This window comes from Gossypium raimondii, chromosome 7 (genome assembly GCF_025698545.1).
Source record: "Gossypium raimondii isolate GPD5lz chromosome 7, ASM2569854v1, whole genome shotgun sequence".
NCBI classification, from domain to species: Eukaryota; Viridiplantae; Streptophyta; class Magnoliopsida; order Malvales; family Malvaceae; genus Gossypium; species Gossypium raimondii.
Genome location: NC_068571.1, coordinates 41,256,412 through 41,280,223, shown reverse-complemented (window position 1 = coordinate 41,280,223; position 23,812 = coordinate 41,256,412). Strand labels below are relative to the sequence as shown.

General features: G+C 34.7%; 1 long non-coding RNA gene across 3 annotated transcripts; it reads left to right on the top strand.

The window, feature by feature from the left end:
* The first annotated feature begins 396 nt into the window (after positions 1–396).
* LOC105791009 (uncharacterized) lies at positions 397–14,761 on the top strand. Of its 3 annotated transcripts, none has more exons than XR_008197747.1 (3): positions 397–793; positions 1,442–1,593; positions 14,382–14,761. It is a non-coding gene; the product is annotated as an uncharacterized LOC105791009 (long non-coding RNA). The 3 variants fall into 3 exon arrangements; XR_001132721.2 differs by having other exon boundaries at positions 1,442–1,563; positions 14,382–14,759; XR_008197746.1 differs by lacking the exon at positions 14,382–14,761 and having other exon boundaries at positions 1,442–1,693.
* The last annotated feature ends 9,051 nt before the right edge of the window (positions 14,762–23,812 follow it).

The window sequence follows — 23,812 nt, the reverse complement described above, 5'->3', positions numbered from 1 at the left end:
AGTCCCCCAACCTTTTGAAAAAGTCAAATTTGGCCATCAACCTTTCAAAAAAGAGTTGAATCATTATTTTTTTAATGAAAATACTGACTAAAATATTAAAATTTTAAACATTATAGCATGCATGACAATCCACGTGTACTTATTTTTTTAATATTTATATATATATACTTTTTTGAATTTTTTATTTTTTGAATATTTTATTATTTTAAAAATTATTTCTTGATGTGACCATATAAGACAAATAATACTATGCCAACCACACCAACATTGTTAAAAAAATTACAGCATGTTTGGTTGGGGGGTTTATGAATAGATTCCAACCCAATTCAGCGGGACCACCAACAAACATTAGTTTGGTTGACTGTAATGGTATTACGAGCCTGAATTGATTCAAGGTCTATTACAAGAATTGGCTGAATAGCCATTCCCTTCTCTCACCACTGAATCATCATTCAACACTTGGAATAAGAATTTTTTTTCCCAATTTCAATTTTTGCCCTCACCTCTACCGAAAGAAGGAAGAAACTGTAACTTTCTTTTCTTCCTATCTCCACGTTTCCTTTTTTTTCCTTTGATTACAAAGGAGACTAAGTCAATCTATTGAAGCTTCATTCCTTTTCAGCCAATAAAATCCTTTGGTTGCAGAGTTGCAACCCTTTTTTTCCTCCTTTTTTTTTTTTTTTGCTTTTTCACTGCATTTCTGATTTCCCCTATTTGATTTCATTGCTTTGATTTCACAAATGCTAGAAAGATAACAAGGCGAGTTGTTGTTAAGTGAAGATGGAAGACTGGGGTAAGTTTTAATTTTGTCCCGAATTTGTTGTTAATTCCTAGGGCTTTGATTGATAAGTGATTCTATTTTCTTTTTCATGTTTTATTAAGTGTGAACTTGAATGTGGGAAATTTCTTTTTTTAAAGCTAAATGTTTATTGGGTTTATTGAAATTTAGGGTTTTTACTTGATTTTTGGTTTTGGATTTTATGAGGTTGAGTTGAGATGTTTCAAAGGTGTTTGCTTTGAGTTTCTTGGGAAATCGACTATGGTGTTACCAGACCAAAAAGAAAAATTTAGGGTTTTTTTCTCTTTCGATTTAAAAGAAAAACTGCATGTAGTGGAAGATCAGTAATTGTGGCAACATCCTGGGAATCTAGTCTTGGCTTCAATTGCTGGGATTCACTAGTTCTTTTCTTGAAACATTACCTGATGGTAGCCTCGTAATTTTGTATAGGAGTTTTAAAGTGTAAAGAGACCTTAAAGCAGATTCATTTCTATTATGTATTTCATATGTTTTTAAGTTGTTAATAAGTGCTAAAGATTATGGTTTGTTTCCAATCTTAGTTAGAGAACCTATTGCATTATGTCATTCTTTTTATTCTTGGTTTTCTTTTCTTGAAACCCCCCTTTTCTTTTTGGCTCAAGAAGTTGTATGTTATTGTTGTAGAGGATGAGATTCCACCTCTCCCTACAAAGGAACAACTTAAAAGCAAATGGGATGATGAAGATATTGATGACTCTGATATCAAGGAATCATAGGAGGATGAAGAGGAACTTGCTCCGCCTCCGGTATTATGGGCTTCATTGTAACTTGTATTAGTTACGTTTACTAGTATTTTGTTGTCGGGGCTCTTTGGTCCTATGAATCTTTTTGTTGCTTCTTAAAATTCTATACTAGAAAACATGTTCAAAATTGCAACCTTTTAAACCACCTATGTCGAAACCGTTTTTTGAAAACAAACATTTTAGTTGTCGACTTTAAAAATAAAAATTGGAGTCGCCACCGATCCTTTATTAAGGTGCGATCGGCTCACCTTAAAATGATTTTGGTCTACGAATTTTGAGAAAACGAGTTCGGGAGTCAGTTACGCACGAGGAAGGGTTAGCACCCTCGTAACGCCCAAAATTGGTACCAAATTGATTATTTAATGTCTAAGTGTCGAAAGTCAAAAAGATTTTAAAACCAACTCAAATGATGAAATTTGAAAAAGGATAATCAATTGTTCAAGTCATGTAAAGAAATCGAGTCCCAATACGTTAGGGTACAATTCCTCATAATCCCCGAACTTTGAATATCACTTTTATTTTATGTGAAAATCTTCATTTTTAGAAAGTAACATGCCACACCCAATACGTTAGGGCACAACAAATCAAGTTCCCAAAAATGATTTTTATACTCATGCATTTTGAATAAAGAATATCCTCGGTCATTTAAGATTAACGAAGAAAATCCGAACCCAATACGTTAGGGCTCAATTTCCTTCGAAAATCCCCAAACTTCAAATATTGCTTTTATTCAAAAAAGAAACCGTTGAATTAAGAAAATAATCTTGATGTAAAGTTAAAACCAAAATGTATTTTCTAAAAAGGTATGTTAAAGTTAATGTACGATATGAAACAAAAACTTTAATGTAAAACATATATGAGAATGTATTTACAATATATATATATATACAAGTACAATATCCAAGCAAATTCGAAAATACGAGTGGGCCCATACTTAGCACACAAATATAAGTGTACACATTAAAAGGGTAAGTGAAGAAATATATTCAACGAACTTATAATAATTTCTAAAATATGCATGTATATATGTAATAAAATTGTAAAAAAATAAAATAAAAATAAAAGTATGAAAATATGCAAATGTGTACATATTTACAAAGGCAAGAAAAACAAAATGTATAAGTATATATACATAGACCAATCGTGAAAATTAGCATACGTATATATTCAAATACATATATATATGTACAATATGTATATAAAATAATGGGATACATGAACTAAAAAATATTTATAATAATTTAAAAAATAAAAAGTGTATATAAACAAAATCTTTTAAAAAATGTATGTATGTATATTTATATGTATAAAAAACTATGAAACAAAGTAATAATACAATGTGCATACAATAGATATATATATTTAAAATATTAAAGTATATACATACTAACATACATATGCGCATAATAATAATAATATATAATATTATAGTAGTAAATAAAATAAAACAAGATAATAGTATGGCGTAATTGTGATAAAAACTAAAAAAATGGGCTAAATTGAATTAAAAACGAAAAAGTGGGGGGAATTTAAAAGAAATTAAAAAAAGGACCAACTTGAATGCGCGCATAACAGTGGAGGACCAAAGGGGAAATTATCCCCTTTCAAAACGCTGCGCAGCGAGGGACCCAATTGAAACAAAATCAAACATGCGACCCAACTTTGAAAAAACAAAAATAGGTTTAATTGAAACGCGACGCAAATTGGAGGGGTCAAATGCGCAAATAAACCATTGAAAGGAAGGCGCGGATCCTGAGCCCGGGTCGGGTCAACGAGCGGATCCTTCCCCAAAACGGCGCCGTTTTGCTTTATTATTTAAAACAATTTCCTTCCTCTGAATTTATTTGAAAACCGAGTGAGAAAAAAAATAAAATCAGATGCTCTCTGCTAGGGTTTTATCCCAACCCCTTTGCGCCGCCGTCCGTTCGCCGTGGTTTCGCCGCAACTAGTGGCCGGAGGCTCGCCGGATTGGGTTTTTTAACCCTTTTCGGAGCAGATTCGAAGGCAAGGTAAGCCTCACCCCTTTTCCCTTTACTGCTATTTTTTGTTAAATAAAATAAAAAATACAAAAGAAATGCAATCACCTTTTGAAAAATATTCTTTGTATTCTCAATATTCTCTCTGTGTTTCTCGTATTTTACACTGAAAACCCCCCCTTGAGTACATGAAAATAGGGTTTTTATAGCCCGAAAATTACAAAATCAAAACTCTATTTTTGTTATTTTCCTTCTTTTTCGTTGTTGTTTTGTTTGTTGTTGTAGGTACGGCGCGCAAGGCATGGCGCGCGTGGAGGAGTGGCGCATGTGGAGGAGGCTGGCTCCGAATCTTGCGACGGCTGGAGAGGGAAGTTCATGCTGCTGGGGCATTTGAAGAGCGGCTAGGGTTTGCTGGTGGTTTGATTATTTTTGGGCTGTTGGGGCTTGGGCTTATTGTAAATGGACAGAACCATTAATATTTTATTTTTGTTTGGTTTTTGTTTTTGTTTTTGGTTTCTTTAGCGGGCCGGGCAAAAATTGGGCCCTACAGCTGCCCCTCTTTGCTTGTTTTCGTGTAACGGGAACAGAACAAAGACTGAAAAGCCCAATTGTGTCCGGTCTTACTAAGCTTCAACTTCTTCAATGCTTCATTTGTTCAGGTAGCATCATTCCTTCCTACTGCATCTTCAGAGGTATAGGAACTAGCTTCAATTTATTCCACTGCAATATCAGGGAGATAGGACTTGTACCTTGTAGCTTCTCAAAAGAACAAAATTTGCTATCTTTAGTCTGCTCCTTTGCAACTTCAAGGAGATAAGTCTTATAGCTTCAACTTGTTCCACTACAATTTAAGGGTAAATCTTGATGCGATCTGCTCTACTACAACTTCAGAGAGATAAGATCCATCATTTTAATCCAACCCACTGCAATATCAGGGAAATATGGTAACTGGCTTCAATGTACTCCACTGTAAACACAGGGAGGTAAAATTCACTATCTTTGATCTGCTCCACCACTGCTTAGAGAAACAAGATCTGAAATATTCAATCTATTCCACTGCTGCCCAGGGAGATAGAATTACTGGCTTCAATGTACTCCACTGTAACCACAGGGAGGTAAAACCCACCATCTTTGATCTGCTCCACTACTGCTTAGGGAGACAAGATCTGAAATCTTCAATCCATTTCGCTGCTGCCAAGGGAAGTAGAATTATTGGCTTCAATATACTCCACTGTAACCTCAGGGAGGTAAAATCTGCCATCTTTGATCTGCTCCACTACTGCTTAGGGAGGAAAGATCTGAAATCTTCAATCTATTCCGCTGCTGCCCAGAGAAGTAGAATTACTGGCTTCAATGTACTCCACTGTAACCACAGGGAGGTAAAATTCACCATTTTTTATCTGCTCCACTACTGCTTGGGGAGACAAGATCTGAAATCTTTAATCTATTCCACTGCTGCCCAGGGAAGTAGAATTATTGGCTTCAATGTACTCCACTGCAACCTCAAGGAGGTAAAATCTGCCATCTTTGATCTGCTCCACTACTGCTTAGGGAGGCAAGATCTGAAATCTTCAATCTATTCCGCTGCTGCCCAGGGAAGTAGAATTATTGGCTTCAATGTACTCCACTGTAACCACAGGGAGGTAAAATCTGCCATCTTTGATCTGCTCCACTACTGTTTAGGGAGGCAAGATCTGAAATCTTCAATCTATTCCGCTGCTGCCCAGGGAAGTAGAATTACTGGCCTCAATGTACTCCACTGTAACCTCAAGGAGGTAAAATCTGCCATCTTTGATCTGCTCCACTCTCGCTAGGGAGGCAAGATCTGAAATCTTCAATCTATTCATTGCTGCCTGAAGCGTAATTCATCGCTTCAATGTACTCCACTGTAACCACAGGGAGGTAAAATTCACCATCTTTGATCTGCTCCACTACTGCTTGGGGAGACAAGATCTGAAATCTTTAATCTATTCCACTGCTACCCAGGGAAGTAGAATTATTGGCTTCAATGTACTCCACTGTAACCACAGGGAGGTAAAATCTGCCATCTTTGATCTGCTCCACTACTGCTTAGGGAGGCAAGATCTGAAATCTTTAATCTATTCCGCTGCTGCCTAGGTAAGTAGAATTATTGGCTTCAATGTACTCCACTGTAACCACAGGGAGGTAAAATCTACCATCTTTGATCTGCTCCACTATTGCTTAGGGAGGCAAGATCTGAAATCTTCAATCTATTCCGCTGCTGCCCAGGGAAGTAGAATTACTGGCCTCAATGTACTCCACTGTAACCTCAAGGAGGTAAAATCCGCTATCTTTGATCTGCTCCACTACTGCTTAGGGAGACAAGATCTAAAATCTTCAATCTATTCCACTGCTGACCAGGGAAGTAGGATTACTGGCTTCAATGTACTCCACTGCAACCTCAGGGAGGTAAAATTCAACATCTTTGATCTGCTCCGCTCTCTATCCTGGAAGGCAAGATCTGCTATCTTCAACCTGCTCCACTGTCTCCGAGGGAGGCGAGGTTGGTGTCTTCGATCTGCTTCACTGTCGATGCAGGAAGGCAAGATCTGTTATCATCACTGATCTGTTCTCTGGGGAACATGACCTGTATAATGAACTGTATGAACCTAATTATGCCTAGTGATTAGGATGTCATGATCAGAATGATTCAAATGCTCCTAACTAGACATGTATGAATGACATTTGAATGAATGCAGAATGTCATGAAAATGATATTTTAACGCTTGGGTTATTATTACTCTAAGTTTATTAAGGTTTCATCACTAATGTGTTATAACACCTTCTTGCTCAGCTGGCGTCTCCAAAGAAACACTTAGTCAGATTGCCCCACTGTAACCTTCAAAGTTTAATCCACTGGGATGCAAAAATTTGTACCATCTTTCTCCCGTTGTAGACCAAGATGTAAAAGATTTGGCCTTTTATCAATCCCCTGCTATCACAATTCAATGATACATGATGTGAAACTTTTTGGTCTCTTACACCATTCCCAGGGTGTTGTACCAAATGCTGATGCACAAATGAAGAAATCTTCTCCAAGAACAACTTCTTCTTATTATTCGGTAATCATTGCTTGCTTGTTCATTGAAGCTTTGTCACCAACACGACATCTTGCCATTTTGTTCAAATAATACTTTAGACAAGAAAAACCTCAAAGGGATAGTCTGAATTTAGACTTTTCCTTATCAAATTTCCAACCTGGTGCGTTCTAAATGATAGTCCTATATAAGGTTCCTATATTATTCAGAGACTTCTAGAGTAATATGCAAAACTTCCCTTGTGAAAATTTTATTAGTCCATTAATCATTATTCTAATGCAACATGCTTGCAAAAAAGATCATGGATAAGAATTGAGTTGGTTCTGAGCATAGCTCGAAATGAATAAGTTGTCAAAGATAATAAAGATGGATAACAAAGAAATTGATTTAGAAATGCATATCTTGGAAATGAATAAAGTGTTCCAAGAATAACAAAAATAGTATAAGGATTAGGTGCCCCAGATATCGCAGCCTGAACTTCTCTGTACAGACTTTCTGAAGACCATTCTGACTTTAACATGTGTTTAGGAGATCTACAGTACTTTGTCGATGCCCCCAAAATGTCGCCTACCCTTTCCTGTTGATTCAAGTATAGCAAGACCATTGCATGCCCCGTTCTGATCAGTATTTGAGCTGCTCCGATAATCTCATGCCCCATTCTGATCAATATTTGAGCCGCCCTTTTTGGGTTTTCAACTCAAATCCCCTTTGGTCTAAGGTGCCCTTTGCGGGTTTTCACCTTAGCCTCTTCATTTTTACTTTTTTATTTTTCATTTTCATCTTTTCATTTTTTCACATCACTTTTTTTTTGGAACCAAACTTCCCTTTACGGGTTTTTACCTTGGTCCTTTCCTTCTTTAAGCGGAGTATTTCCTGACTGAATCTGTGTTTACAGGACTTTGCAGGTTTATCATCCATCTCGCTCAAAATCAAAGCCTTTGGGGAAAAAAACCTTCTCTATAATCATAAGGTTCTTCCCAATTTGGCATTCGCTTCCCTCCAAAACATTTTTTTTTGTAGAAGGAAGATCTTCAACATTTGGTCACCCTCGTGGAATTCTCTGGGATGAACCTTTTGTTATAGGCTCGCATCATTCATTTCTGGTACATCTGACCGTGACGAATAGCTTTTAGTCTTCTTCCTTCTATCAAGTTCAATTGATCACATTGCGATTGGATCCGTTCTGCTTCATCCAACTTGCTCAGCCAATACCCGGAGAGAAAGAATTTCAACTTCAAATATGAACTTAAAGAGAGAGGCACTACTCCGATAGAGTTTTCACTACATCATTCTTGAACATACTGCAAATTTCTGATATCGGGCTATTGTTCAGATTGCAATGACAGCGCTTAAACAGGATACATCCTGGTATGACCATGTGAAGGCATCTTTAAATTGTTGAAGTAACTCAGCAATGTCTTGCTTTATTTTTCGGTCATGCCTGTTCTCTCAAGATCGCTGTCTCTACTATCTCACTTGTTTCTCTTATTGCTTTACCATCCTCAACAAGTCAGGAGATAAGCTACAATCTATGACATCCTCAAAGTCATGACATCCCTCTAAACACATGTCTCACTCAAAAGACGATTTTAAGTCTGTAGCAGCGTCACTCATGTCATTGATATTTGGGGACCCATGGTGGGTACCGAAGAATATACAAAAGAATGTATGAGTAATATGAATAAATGAATGAATAATTTGACAGAAAAAATCTGAAAGAATGAAAAAAATGTAAAGAATGAAAGAACATTTGCTCAAAGATGATTGCAATAATGTATTCATTAAAATAATAATATTCAGACGTGAGCCTATTTCACAAAGAAATTCTTATTGCTTCTAGGCTGAAGGCAACAAGTGTGTTCTAGACATTACTCTAACAGACTCTAAATACTTTAGGGGTTTCCTCTACAGTCCCATTATTTAGAACACCTCTAAGGCGAAATCTAACAAGGATCCATTTAAATGTGTCTGCATATATGGCATCGATGTGCAAATTTCTCACCACTTCTTCATACATTGCAGTCCCTCCATCCTCAATCATGATTGGGTAACGGATTTTCTGCACTTGATGAGTTACCCAACTTGACAACACCCATGTTGATGAGTTTTTCAACTAGCTTTTTGAAGGTAATGCAATTCTCGATTGAGTGCCCTGTAATTCCCGCATGGTAGTCACACTGTGCGTTCGCATCATACCACTTGGGATACGGAGGTTGTGGGGGTTTTAAGTAGGAAGGGGAAACAACGTGCGCATCAAATAAGCTTTGGTACAGCTTCTTATACGACATCGAAATTGGCGTGAACTGGAGCTTCTCAGTACCTGGTTTCACTCCAGATTCCTGTCTCATTGAACTTTGTTGACTAGCAACCCCCTTTCCTGGATGACTTACAGCAACTGATATAGAATAACCTGTGTTGTTCACCTCATTTGCTCTTCTCCTTGAGGCTGACCACTTGTTACTCTCTTCCGCCTCAATTTTCCCACTTCTTATAGCATTTTCGATCATTTCACCATTCATAATTATGTCAGAAAAGCTTTTTGTAGCATTTCCTAACATATGCGTAATGAATGGGGCTTTCAGTATGTTAATGAACAAAGATGGTCGTTTCTTTTCTAAGAGCGGTGGTGAACTTGACTGCGACTTCCCTCCATCTCTGTGCGTACTGCCTAAAGCTTTCACTCGGCTTCTTTTCCATGTTTTGAAGGGTGATTCTATCAGGAGCCATGTCTGTCACATGACTATATTGTTTCATGAATACTTGAGCCAAATCCCTCCATGAACTAATCGTGGTACGACTCAGTTGATTGTACCATAGATGCTGCCCCTGTAAGGCTATCCTGGAAACAATGAATCAGTAGCTGGTCATTGTTAACATATCCAGCCATTCTCCTGCAAAACATTGTGATATGTGCTTCTGGGCAACTTGCCCCATTGTACTTCTCGAATTCTGGCATCTTAAACTTATGGGGGAGTACCAAATCTGGAACTAAACTCAGCTCTTTAGCGTTAATCCCACGATAGCCTTCAGTGACCTCCATCGCCTTAAATTTCTCCTCGAGCCATTTGCACCTTTCCTCTAACTGTTTCGGTAACTCTTCCTTTATTCTTTCCTTTTCAGCCACTTCATCGAAGTTAGGAATGGCAGAGTTAACAGGGTAGTTTTCGAGGTTAGAGCCCAATCTAACTTGAAAGTTCGAAGCACTGGCCTGGGACTGCTGAGGCCTGATTGTAACAGTGGGTTTGTGCGGGTATTCAACTTGGGTTCGAACATGTGGAGGGGTGAAGCCTGAAGGATAGAGAGGTTCATCATCATCTCCCTCTTCAACATTTGCCATGGGGCCCTTTCCTTTATCACTTCCCTTAGTTATTAGTTGGGTTAACTTTGTCACTATATCTTCTTGGGATTCTCGCATCTTCTCAGACATCTCTTATTTCATCTTGTCTAACCGCTCCTGCACCTGTAGCTGGAGTCGGTCCTGCATCTCCTTCTGATACTGTTCGAGCTTTTTCAATCTCTGATCCATATCTTTTGTCTTTTCCCGAGTGCCGTATCGGTGTTGGGTTGGTTGGTTTCTAGGTTAACTGAGCAATGATTTTAGTTAATTAGGATCAATTAAACGGTGTTTAGTGCATATGATGTAATGAAATGTAAATGCATGAAATGAATGCAAAAAGAGACGTTGATTCTGGTTCAATTCTTCACTAGAAAACTTCACTAGAAAACAAATCTCTTTACACAAAGTGGATATATATATACGGCTTCGTCCTCGAACTCTAAGCGAAGACAACGACCATTAAGATGCATCTCGCGAATTTTCAATAAACATCTACTAGCTCATTTTTACTTCATCCAGGTTGCAACTCCTTGATCACCTATGCTTGTGAGCTTCTTTGCTAATCTTGAATCAATGCAGCAAAGTCGTATACTCCTCTTGTTACACTTCTCGCATCACGCTTTCTTGGACTATATTCGGAGAACCGTATTATCTTCCACTTTATCAAGAAATCCGTTTTCCATGACAAGCTCTCTATTTAGCAACCGAACTCAAATCAACATCTCTTTTCTAAAAAAAATGTTATGCAATTATGATGTCATGCAATCAAAACAAAAGAAACCCAAGTCAGTATCACATATAGAGATATAATCCAATACAAACATGAAATAGCAAGAAACACTTAATCTGGAATCCACTAGGGTTTTGGGATAGTTCTACCTAGGTCAAGTTCCTAAAGCTCACTATATGAGGTTTAGTTTCTAGAGTAAGGGTACCCGAACCAGCAGATTTCTCGATCCTCACCCATTATAGGCTCATATGGATCGAGTTCAGTTCAGGGGGACACATTTCCCTATGGCTGCACGAAGATGAAAATCTCACGAAGACATAGGTACAGATGTATCCCGGAAGCGGTCCACTACCCTGCACGGAGGTGAAAACCTCACGAAGGACTAGTTTCTCGCTCCCACTTAAAGGGTAAAACTGACCGTGTAATGCAAAAATGCAAATGCAAATGCAAAGTAGCCAACATTCCATGGTAAAAAAAATGAGTATAAAGGGAAATCATGAATTTTTTAAAAACTTTTGATGTTCGACACAAAGACAAAAATGAATCAATTTCTGGCTCGACTCTCAAATGTCCCCAGCGGAGTCGCCAAGCTGTCGAAACCGTTTTTTTGAAAACAAAAATTTTAGTACACTTTAAAAATAAAAATTGGAGTCGCCACCGATCCTTTATTAAGGTGCGATCGGCTCACCTTAAAATGATTTTGGTCTACGAATTTTGAGAAAACGAGTTCGGGAGTCAGTTACGCACGAGGAAGGGTTAGCACCCTCGTAACGCCCAAAATTGGTACCAAATTGATTATTTAATGTCTAAGTGTCGAAAGTCAAAAAGATTTTAAAACCAACTCAAATAATGAAATTTGAAAAAGGATAATCAATGGTTCAAGTCATGTAAAGAAATCGAGTCCCAATACGTTAGGGTGCAATTCCTCATAATCCCCAAACTTTGAATATCACTTTTATTTTATGTGAAAATCTTCATTTTTAGAAAGTAACATGCCACACCCAATACGTTAGGGCACAACAAATCAAGTTCCCAAAAATGATTTTTATACTCATGCATTTTGAATAAAGAATATCCTCGGTCATTTAAGATTAACGAAGAAAATCCGAACCCAATACGTTAGGGCTCAATTTCCTTCGAAAATCCCCAAACTTCAAATATTGCTTTTATTCAAAAAAAAAACCGTTGAATCAAGAAAATAATCTTGATGTAAAGTTAAAACCAAAATGTATTTTCTAAAAAGGTATGTTAAAGTTAATGTACGATATGAAACAAAAACTTTAATGTAAAACATATATGAGAATGTATTTACAAAATATATATACAAGTACAATATCCAAGCAAATTCGAAAATACGAGTGGGCCCATACTTAGCACACAAATATAAGTGTACACATTAAAAGGGTAAGTGAAGAAATATATACAACGAACTTATAATAATTTCTAAAAATATGCATGTATATATGTAATAAAATTGTAAAAAAATAAAATAAAATAAAAGTATGAAAATATGCAAATGTTTACATATTTACAAAGGCAAGAAAAAGCGAAATGTATAAGTATATATACATAGACCAATCGTGAAAATTAGCATACGTATATATTCAAATACATATATATATGTACAATATGTATATAAAATAATGGGATACATGAACTAAAAAATATTTATAATAATTTAAAAAATAAAAAGTGTATGTAAACAAAATTTTTAAAAATGTATGTATGTATATTTATATGTATAAAAAACTATGAAACAAAGTAATAATACAATGTGCATACAATAGATATATATATATATATAAAATATTAAAGTATATACATACTAACATGCATATGCGCATAATAATAATAATATATAATATTATAGTAGTAAATAAAATAAAACAAGATAATAGTATGGCGTAATTGTGATAAAAACTAAAAAAATGGGCTAAATTGAATTAAAACGAAAAAATGGGCTAACTTGAATGCGCGCATAACAGTGGAGGACCAAAAGGGAAATTATCCCGTCCTTTCAAAACGCTGCGCAGCGAGGGACCCAATTGAAACAAAAATCAAACATGCGACCCAACTTTGAAAAAACAAAATAGGTTTAATTGAAACGCGACGCAAATTGGAGGGGTCAAATGCGCAAATAAACCATTGAAAGGAAGGCGCGGATCCTGAGCCCGGGTCGGGTCAACGCGCGGATCCTTCCCCAAAACGGCGCCGTTTTGCTTTATTATTTAAAACAATTTCTTTCCTCTGAATTTATTTGAAAACCGAGTGAGAAAAAAAATAAATAAATAAAATCAGATGCTCTCTGCTAGGGTTTTATCCCAACCCCTTTGCGCCGCCGTCCGTTCGCCGTGGTTTCGCCGCAACTAGTGGCCGGAGGCTGGCCGGATTGGGTTTTTTAACCCTTTTCGGAGCAGATTCGAAGGTACGGTAAGCCTCACCCCTTTTCCCTTTACTGCTATTTTTTGTTAAATAAAATAAAAAATACAAAAGAAATGCAATCACCTTTTGAAAAATATTCTTTGTATTCTCAATATTCTCTCTGTGTTTCTCGTATTTTACACTGAAACCCCCCTTGAGTACATGAAAATAGGGTTTTTATAGCCCGAAAATTACAAAATCAAAACTCTATTTTTGTTATTTTCCTTCTTTTTCGTTGCTGTTTTGTTTGTTGTTGTAGGTACGGCGCGCAAGGCAAGGCGCGCGTGGAGGAGTGGCGCATGTGGAGGAGGCTGGCTCCGAATCTTGCGGCGGCTGAAGAGGGAAGGTCATGGTGCTGGGGCGTTTGAAGAGCGGCTAGGGTTTGCTGGTGGTTTGATTATTTTTGGGTTGTTGGGGCTTGGGCTTATTGTAAATGGACTGAACCATTAATATTTTATTTTTGTTTGGTTTTTGTTTTTCTTTTTGGTTTCTTTAGCAGGCCGGGCAAAAATTGGGCCCTACAGCCTAAATATAGGCAAGAAAAATCTGGTTACAAGTGTTGAGCATGGTGTATGGATTTGCTTGTGTTATTCTGAAAGTTATTAGTTCTTTCTGGATTGGTCCTGATTTGATTTTTGATACATGTATCTCCTAGCATTATCAGATGGATAAATCGTATCTAATCTTGATTTAGCAACCTGATTTATAACTTAAATTTGGTAATTCAAACTCTATTAAGATATGCCTCATTCTCGATGTGATAAGAATATAACTTAAATTTGGTAATTCAAACTCTATTAAGATGCGCCTCATTCTTGATGTGATAAGAATATCTCCATGTGATCCATTACCATCCTACTGTTAAGAAATTTGATTTGTGATTAATTATGATTCATGTCTTCTATTCTTACCATTTGGATCTAAAACCAAGTAGATAGAGCGTCTCCTTGTATCTGTTTTTTATGGTGCCATAAGATTTGCTCTGAGGCTAATTACAGTGTCACTTATAACAATTTTGTGGATATTGACAGAATCATAGTGTTTTCGTAGATCTTTTGTTATAAACTCATTGGCATGAATATCTTATTAGTGCTAGAACTTAAATTTGCTGACTTCTATTTAGAACTATTTCGTTGTAGTTTGTTTCTAAATTAGCTGAAGTCTTATTGTTATCCTCCACCCATTTTTTATTTTTGTGTGTGTATATATATGTGTATATATCTAAAGGTGATTTTATTTTCTTCATTGTTTTTTTATCAGTAAGGTACCATGATCTAACATTTTGCTTTCTATTATAGGCTTGTGGAAGAAGTCGATTCATGTTTCTGATGTGGGGTTTTGGCATGATGCAGAGGCCAATAGGATTGAAGGCCATGAGGAGTATGGAAAGTGATTCAGATTGAAGATACATCAATGGCAGTAGCAGGACCCTTTTTCTTTTGATATTTTTGGGGGAAGATTTTTGGAATTGATGTTAACAAGTTGGGGAAAAATATAGAGAAGTTAAAATAAGGGTCTGCTTGCTCGGGTTTGTTTGGTGTATAGATGTTTGATATTTTTCATATATAAAAAAATGAGAATGATTATTGTTTTTGGATTAATATTTGTAATATTGGCAACTATGATCCATGAGATTATGTTATGATTTTTATTAATTCATATTTTAATAATAATTATATTAAGAATGTTACTAAATTATATATTTTCATTTTATTAAATTATATTTGGTAATAATTATATTAAAATATGACTAAATTATTTATTATTAAATTTAATAATAATCCTAGTAAAATTTAATAACAAAAATTAACTTAAAAATTCTACTAAGGGTATTTTGGCCATTTTAGTTTTTTTTCTTATGCTATTACAACATCATCCTATTCAACCAAACACAAGAATACTATTACAGTTCTATTTCATTCCATTCAACCAAACAATTGAATTACTGATTATAGCTCTATTCCATTATAGTTTTATTCCATTACAACTCTATTCCATTACAGCTCTATTCCATTACAGCGAACTAAACGTGGTGTTAATGTTTTATTTAGCATTTTCGTTTAAAAAAAAAATAATTTGACTCTTTTGAAAGGTTGAGGGACAAAATTAGCTAAAAAAAAAATAATGGTCAATTTGACAAAAGATATAAACGTTGAGAGCTAAATTTATGATTATGCCTAATATAAAATATAAAAGTATACAAATAAAATGATATTTTAAAATTTAAGTTGTTTATTTTATAATGATATGTTATGCGGTAAATGAAATAAAATTAGAAGAAATTTTATAAAACCACATGTTTAGGTGGAATATGAATAGATAATTTCCTTTTCAAAAATTGTAATCAAAATTCTGAAATTCTTCCTTATTTTTACTAAAACAAATAAGATCATTTTGAAAATTGAAAACATTAGCAGTAATGAAATTTTTGTCTAAACAAATAATTTATTTTTATTAGGTGATACCGTTGATTCACTTGGGTTAGGTTTGATAATTAAAAATTTTCGATTATGTTTGATAATCTTATTAACTTTTACTTAATATAGATTTTTAACAAAAAGTGTCAAAAAATATTAAATTAATATTATTTTTGAAATAAACTATTTCCTTATTTTATTAACAATGAAAATATGTAAATCATAATATTTTACTTTTATCAAAAACTATTCAAAATAAAATAAATAATACCATATTAATAATATCGAAATTATGAAATAATGAATTTTCAAAATCAAAATTTATTATTAAGCAAAATAAAAATATTCAATGCTTAATTTTTACTGATGTATCAAACAATCAAAATCTCTCTCCTCTAAGATTTTCCCTAAAACTTAGGATATAAACCAAGCAATAAACTTGTTCACACTCTCAATTATAAGTTCCTTAATGAATGGATAGATGTTAAAACTCTTTGTACATAATCTATAAAAGTTTCCTTATTATGTAGTGATTTCAACTTATTAACATACTAGATCAATTACAATTAATCTCCCGTATAAAATGCAACTAAAACAACATATACAATATAATGATGTCTAAGATAATATGGAGATGTAAGAAATAAGTTTTCAAGGTGTCTAGATCCAATCTCCTTATTAAAAGGGATTCAATTGCTTGATTCTATCAAATCTACTTAAATCTAAAGCTTTAATGAATAGATCAGTTAATTTATTCTTTGTAGGTACATACCTTAGCTCAACAATGTCATTCTCTAATTCACTAATGAAATGATGCTTGATATCAATATGTTTTTTCATTATGTGCATCATAAGATTCATTAAAATACTGATGGCATTTGAATTGCCACAATAGGCAGTGGCTAATGGTAAAACCACTCTGAAATCTTCCCTTGTCTACTCCATCTAAAGAGGTTTAGCACAACAACTCCTTGGAAGATTCTAGTCTACTTTTACTTTTGACAAAGAAATGGATGTTTGTTTCTTACTGTACCAAGACACAAGATTCAATTCCAAGTAAAAACATCCTCCATAAGTGTTTTCGCGATCATATACATTACCTACCTAGTCAACATCACTGTATGCCACAAGACCCATTATGCCATCTTTCGAGAGCCAAATTCCCAAGTCAATAATTTCATTGGCATATTTCATTATCCTTTTAATTGCATTGACATGATACTCTTTGGGATTTGATTGGTATCTGACACAAATACCTACACTGAAGCATAAAGCCAATCTGCTGGTAGTCAAGTATAAAAAGTGTCACACCACAAAAACTAGGTTAGAATAATTTGGTTTGTGAAAATCGAAAGTGGTCACACCTTGATTTTTAAGGTTATAAATTGTAAGTTTGAAACGGATATCGAAATTAGGGTCATAAATAATTAATTGATGTATTAAAATAATATAATCAAGTATTATTATATTAATTAATCTAAATTGAAACTTGATTACGAGGATTAATTTGAAAGTAGTGTGTTTTAATTGAGTTAGAACCTAATTGGAAAATGGGTTAAATGAATTAAGATATTAATACTGAGACTTCACATGAGTATTAATTATCATATATAAACTAGCATAGGAATGTGTTAAAACTATAAAGTTAAACAAGTTAATAAGAAAAAATTTGAGTAAATGTGTAAGCTAATAAAAAATATGTAAGTTGAGCTCGAAATTAATATATACAATTAAGTGACTAAAAAAAACATAGCTTGAATGGTTAAGTGTTAACATCCTTTCCTAGAAAGTTTAGGTTCAAACCCCATACCTCCCTTTTCTTTTCCTTTTAATTTTCAACAACATATGATAAAAACCACACTAAAATAAATACTATAGGGGGTAAATTTTGAATAAGAAATAGGCTTAGGCCTAATTGTAACAACTCACTTTCAGTGGTTTTGGGACCAAAATTTTGACAAACGAGACAATAAATATTATTTATTTAATATTTACGAGTATTTATTATAGTCCTAATGAAGTTTGGTTAAGAAATTTCAATGTTTAAATAGTTTATTAAGTAAAAAGAACTAAATCGTAAAATCTAAAAAGTTAGTTACTGTTAGATAAATGGGTTAAATACCTATGGAATGTAAATTAATGGACTTAATGCGTAAATAAACCATATAATTAGATAGTGGACAATTATGGACAAGGTTTATTGAAATTTAAGTTAATTTAATACGGACAAAATGGTAAATAGGTAATTAATATGAGAAAAACAAAAAGGAAATGAGCTATCATCTTCATCCTTCATATTGCCCATAGTCGAATCCTCCGTTACAGAACTTAGATAGCTTCGGTCAACTCTTGTTCATGCGTGTAAGTGATTTTTTATTCAGTTTTTAATGATTTTTATGCTTTTGAGATCAATTTTAAGTAATCTAGCTAGACTGGGAGTTAATTTATGAAATTTTTAAAATTTCAGGGACTTACCATGAATTATTTAAGTGTTTTTGTGAACCTATTTGATAGATTCAAGAGATTGATAGCTTAATAGGATTACTTTGTTAAGTGTTTTTTTAGTAATTTAATCGTTAAAGGAGTAAAGCTTCATGGAATTTTTGTAAAAACATGATAAACATGGGCTGTAGAGAGTCCCTAGGAAGTTTTGCTAGCATGAATGGTGATTAGAAATAGTTAATCTGCAAGTTTCGGGTTAGGGACTAAATTGCATAAAGGGTAAAATGTTGGGGTAATTTTGTAAATTGATAATAAAAGGGCCTATAAGTATAAATTTGATTATTTGATCTATTTGAATTATTTAATTGAATGAAAATTATTATCTAGATCAAGAAAAGAATAAATAGGACTTGAATCATGGAAAAGTTAAAGCAGCGGATTAGTTGGTGACTTTGCACTTGTAACTATTTTTGTTATGGTAAGTTTGAATATTGGTTAAGTTGGTTAATTATTATTTTGGTAGAATTATTGATTAATGTTGTGCTTTATATAACTTTAATTGATTGATAAATGTTAACTAGTGAATTGGATTAGATTATAATGTTAATCAAATTGATGATTATGTTTGAAATATGAGTTGCATATATGTATATTTAACAAGGTATAATAGAATGAAGATAAATAATTTGAGTATGTAATGTGTCCCGTTTGAACCTAGTGAATACTTAGGATACAAATAACATGTCATTAGGGGTTACACAGTTCCCGGTGCTGGTCCTGGATGTCCTATCGATGGCTGAGGTTTTGTATTTTTTGAGGATTCTCCACAGCTCGTGAGAACAGACCCATTTCACAGCTCGTGTAAGCATTACAGATACGATTACAATTACAAATACAGACCCACTTTGTGTGAGCATGTTTCCCATGTATCCTACGTTGTGTCATTTGGTTCAGCGGGTAAATAAAGCTTAATCGAATAATTGTAATTACAGGATATGTTATGTAACCTTAATAAATGAAATGGAAAGGGTTGTATAAATTCTTGAAATATATGAATGTTACATATTAGAGGTGTGATGAACGTAATGTATGTGGATATGTTCCAAATATATGTTTCATGAAATGGATAGATTTTATGTTTCATTATTGAACTCTCTAACTTGTGAGATTTGTGTTGTAATTAGGAAATGAATAATCACATGAGCATGTCAGTGGAATTATGCATGAATTATAAAAATTGAGCCTGTTTGGTAAGTTTAAGTTTAATATTTATACGAGCTTACTAAGCATTAGTTGCTTATGTTAGTTGTTTTTCTTTTCTTGTACATCATCAAAAAGCTCAAACGATTAGAACCTAGTCGTAGCACATACACACTATCCGTCCATAATTTTGGTAGATGTTTTGGTTATTTTGGTGATGGTTATAAATGGAATGTACTAGGAGCTTTTATGTTATTTTGCAAATATGATGTGGTTTGAACTCACTTCTAACTTACTTGAATATATATGACATTGGTTTTTGGCCACTTTGTTTATGTCTTTTGAAAGTAAATAGGATATGGTGGAATGGAATATGAATGGTATGGTTAAATTGGTATGTTTGATATATGTTTAAGGTATGAACTTGTAGCATTGAAATTGAATTAATTTGGTGTATGATTTGTGGTGTCAAATGATGACATATTGTTAGGTACTTAGGTTGAATGATTTACTATGTTTTAGGCTTAATTATAAGTGTTTGAAAGCATATTTGTGGTTGATTTGGTTTTAGCTTGGAACCTAAGGAATTGATGTTGTTTTGCCTTGTTTTGGAAGCAATTTTTAAAGCACATGGCCTAGGAAACGGGCTGTCACACAACCATGTGCCACACACGGTCACACCCCACAACCATGTGAGATTTTGATTTTAGGTGTAGGTTTGCCCACATGATCACACAGAAAGTTACACGGTCTGACAACATGGCCGTGTGACCTCATTTCGAATACTCACACGATTTGGGATACAGCCTTCAACACGACTGTGTGACCCTATTTCAATTTGTACACGAGTAGGCACATGGGCTGTGACACGACCGTGTGACCCATAATTTGAATTGTACACGGTTTGGCCACACGGCCATGTTTCCGAGCCACACGGTTTAGGCTCTGTCACACGGCCTGGCCACACTGTAGTGTGACCTCTATTTCCAAAATTTTCAAGTTTTTTCATATTTTTCTGAGTTGATCAAATTGGTCACTAATTCCTCTCAAACTATTTTTAAAGCCTCGTAAACTCGATTTAAGGTCTGTAAGTGTAAATATGCCATGAATGATATGTAGTTCGAACATTTGGTATTTAAATTAAAATTTGAAAGGTTTTATGTTCCCATTTGTTTCGTTATGTGTCGTAATACTTTGAAACTCTAATCCAATAATGAAGACGGGTTAGAGGTGTTACACTAATGGTTATCAAACTAAAACCCTATTTGAAGGTCCTAGGTTTGAGTCTCTTCTTCCTTTTTTATTTCATAATTTCCTCAAAAACGCCCTAAAAACATATCAATATAATTAAGCGTCCAAAATAAAAAAGAAATGGGCAATAGCCCAATGGTTAAGGTGTTAGCCCCCTTAAATGACCAAGGTTTGAGCCTCATCATTCCCTTTAATTTTAATTTCAAATTTCGGCAAAGTCTTGGGAAAATTACAGGTGACGCCCCTAGGGTTATTGGCACAATTCTTTCCTAATTAGAATTCATATCTTACCCTTTCTCAAAATTCATATAGAACTAGAATTCTGCCATTTTTTTATCTTCTTTTCCTAATTAGAATTTCAATTTTCCCTTTTTCAAATCCTAATAGAATTTACCTTGAATCTTTTTATTTATTCTCGTTTTATTTTCTTTTTATTTTCTTTACACCATATTTTTATCATTCTTGCTATTGATTATTTTGTTTTCCCGGATTAAAATATCCTCCATTCAATCATTTTTCTCTCGGATTTGTGATTGACATCAATAACATCTCTATTCTTGCCAAGAATCGGTAATTACATCTTGATTTCAAGGTTTAAATCTCAAATTTTCAGAATATTGTTATCCAACGCTAATTTTTCAATTCAATTACTAAATATTTTATGGTTCTTGAAAATCTTTTCGATAATCTCAATAAATCTTGAAATCAAACGTTAACTCGTGTGAGATTTTTGGTTGAATGACCCGTTTTAGGTACCTCAAATCAAATTTGAAGGTGAGGAACATCGTTCGAGATTCCAATGACAGGTATGTGTTCTTTTACAAGTGAATTAGGGCAAATTGTGTCTAGGATAGGGCTACACAGGTGTGCAGGCCATACGTGTGGACCACACGGCCATGTCCCTTGAAACCCTAGGTTTTTCTATTCTCACATGGCCTAGGACCCTTCACACGGCTTGCCACATGACCGTATCTCCCCTATAGGTTTATTTTGTGAATACTACATGGCCACAGTCTTTCACACGACCATGTAACCCCTCCACACAGTCCAGGGCTACCCACACGATCCACTCACACAGCCATGTGTCTCATGTATCTCAGATTTTACAATATCTGCCTAGAATTTTATGTTTTATTCAGTTTAGTCCCCAAATGATTTCTAAACTATTTTTATACTTTAATTTATTTAATTATCCCCTGATGATATGAATTATGTTAGAATCCATGATTTGATAGACTAATTTAGTATGATATCTATATATTTTTGCATGAATTGAAAACATTAAATATATATATCTATTATTTTGGAGTTTGTGATCGTATGTATGGTAGGCCTTATATCACCGTTAAATCGAACACACAAAAAAGCATGATTTTTGCTACTTAACTGAACTATCACAAGAATATTAATTGTTAATGAATTGAACCATTCTGAGAATACTTTTTGCGACTATGTTGTTCTATTCAAAGCATATTAAATGCTACTGTATTGATCTGTTGAGCATGCCATATTCTAGTGCATTGGGTGGGACATTATGAATAGAGGAAGTATTGGCAACTTATCTGCATTTATTTCAATGTGTACTCACAGCCACAGGCAGATTCCATCTACGACGTTCTTGTTGTGTACTCACAGCCAAAAGCATATTCCACTAGGTTAGGACGCGGACGTAGCATCCGAAGGGTCTCGACTTGGCTTTCTGGATATTACGCCACATGGGCTTTTCAAGTACCCTACCACAAAGCCTTTACGGTGACTCGCCACAAAGGCTTTACAGATGGCTAGTACAGAGGCTTCACATAAACTATCGTGTTTGACGATATAGATTTGCCTAAACTCATCACCTAAAGTTTTACCCATCATTGCCCCCGAGACACGCAGAAACCCTAGTAAACAATTGCAGCTCATCCTCAATTTCCAGAATATGCCATGGCCATGGTGTTATCACATAATTGCCACACTAGCCTTTTCTCATGTTTACTATCTCGGTGGTCCTTGGGTTTACGATTCCGGTAGACTACATTTCGCCATACTAGCCTTTGTGTTTACTGTCCCAATGGACATCATCAAATCACCACCAAGGGGTCCATTATCGTATCACATACTTTCTTGACACTCCGTCTAAACTCCTTTTTCCCCAACCATACATGGTCTTACATTTCTCAATTAACATAATGGATGCATTTACACAGATTTCACTCATAATCTTAACAGAATCATACTTTATAACGCATAATTTGCCATACATGCTTACCACACATTGTCATATGCATGCAGCGTATTGTACACTTTAGTACATACATACAAATGTTTCACAAAAAACACACACAACCATACATACATACAACAACTTCTCAAGAAGATATGCGCATATATATGAATATCAACCGTACAAGGAATCATCATAATATAGTGTATAGAAGCTGGGCCTAGAGACTCACCAAAGACCTATCTTTACTTCGACCTAGGGTTTCTGCTTTAATTGTCCTTCCCAATCTAGTAGCAACAATTACTTACAAGATCATGGAATTTCCATTAAAATCCCCATTTATAGATAGTTTACTAATGTTTCAACTACGCGCGGCCCCTATGCAGGACCCTTCACTCACACCCTATTGTTCTTACACCTTTTAACATTCTTCCTCAATAAAACTCATAATATACATGGCTATAAAACTTACCAAGATGTTGAATCATCTATTGATTAAACGAGGTCTTAACTCTATCTTAACGAAGAAGAAATGAACATTTAGGTTGGAAAGAAGAACCAGAACATAAAGTAAAAAGTAAAGTCATCTGGAATGTCTTCTACCTTAGTAGATTAAACACCATGTCCCCCTACTGTGGACTTTGACAAGTGACAATGCTTACCTTGCCCAAATCTTCTAATTTCCCACAAAAAATCTAGAGAAAGGTAAATAGAATCCAACAAAGATCTTCATTACTGTTTAACCAGTCATGGGGAGGGTCAAATCAATTCAACTAACTCCTAACTAATCTCATCATGAGAACCAACTTGAACAGTGCTCAAGCAAACCAAGTGCACTATACTTTGACACTGACTTGTGTATTGTGTGGTCCTAAAGAAAATTAAGTTTCCTCTAGCTTCCTCAAACACTTGATAGGCTCTTTGTGCTCAGCCAATACTTTGGGCGTACTCTTTCTTGGGTGTAATCTTTCTTTACTTGAAGATGCCCTGTAATTAAATCCTTAGATACCGCTAATAGATAATACTTTAATGCTCGTATGCGACAATACTCTGACTCGCCATCAAGCCAACAGGGTGGTAGATTATGCTACCATAATGCCAAATCAGTTTACATACACACCTTACCTTTTTGGATCCGCCACTTTTGGGGTGTGACAATTCTGAAGTGGGAAGATTCTACGAAACTATCTTGTGGCGTACAAGTCCGCAA